Below are 1041 nucleotides of genomic sequence, written 5' to 3'. Positions count from 1 at the left end.
GCCACATACACCTGAGCTGGCAGGTTTGAATCCAGCCTAGGCCCACCAAACAACAATGATCACTGTAGCAAAAAATTGCCAGGCGTTGTGGCAGGGGCCTGTAGTCCCAACTACTTGGGAGGCAGGGGCAGGAGACTCGCTTGAGCCCAGGAGTTGGAGACTGCTGTGAGCTGTGATGCCATGGTACTCCACCCAGGGCAATAGCTTGAGGCTCTGTATCCAAAAAATAAAAATAAAAAATTGAAAAACGAGCTGGGGGTAGTGGTGCATGCCTGTAGTCCCAGCTATTTGCGAGGCTAAAGCAAGAGAATTGCTTAAGCCAAAGAGTTTGAGGTTTCTCTTTTTTTTTTTTGTCGAGACAGAGTTCCACCCTGTGCCCTGAGCAGAGGCAGTGGCGTCGGAGCTCACCGCAACCTCAGACTCCGGCTGTGGGCATCCTGCTGCCTCAGCCTCCGAAGCCGCTGGGATTACAGGCGCTCGCCGCAGCGCCCAGCTGGGTTTTTCCTTATTTTTTTTTAATGAGTCGGGGTCTCACTTTCGCTCAGGCGAGTTTCGAACTCCTGAGCTTGAGCAATCCTCCCTCCCCAGCCTCCCACAGTGCTGGGATTACAGGCGTGAGCCACCGCGCCCGGCAAGAGTTTGAGGTTTCTGTGAGCTATGATGCCACGGCACTCTGCCCAGGGTGACAGAGTGAGACTCTGTCTCAAAATCAATCAATCAATCAATCAATCTTCATATCCCCAAATATGGTTCAGAAAATTGTGCTAAAAATTACCCTGGAAAAGGGAGAAAATAGCATCTTTCTTCTCCAAGGGCTCTACAGAGATTAACAGTGGTGTTCCAGACTTCCCACTCCACCAACACACTCTTAAAAACCAGGCTGAGGCCCAAAACCTATTCCAATTCTGTTAGAGTCTATCACGTGGGAAGGCAAGGGCTTTTCCATGAGAAAGAGGTAAAGTCTCAGATATCTGCTTCCACTAACAGTTTTTTTTTTTTTCCCCCTATGGTAGAATGATTTTTTTTTTTTTTTTTTTTTTT

Source organism: Otolemur garnettii, unplaced genomic scaffold, assembly GCF_000181295.1.
Source record: "Otolemur garnettii isolate 467f Iridium unplaced genomic scaffold, OtoGar3 scaffold00115, whole genome shotgun sequence".
Classification (NCBI taxonomy): Eukaryota; Metazoa; Chordata; class Mammalia; order Primates; family Galagidae; genus Otolemur; species Otolemur garnettii.
The sequence above is the reverse complement of the archived record's forward strand: the minus strand, read 5'-3'. Positions refer to the sequence as shown.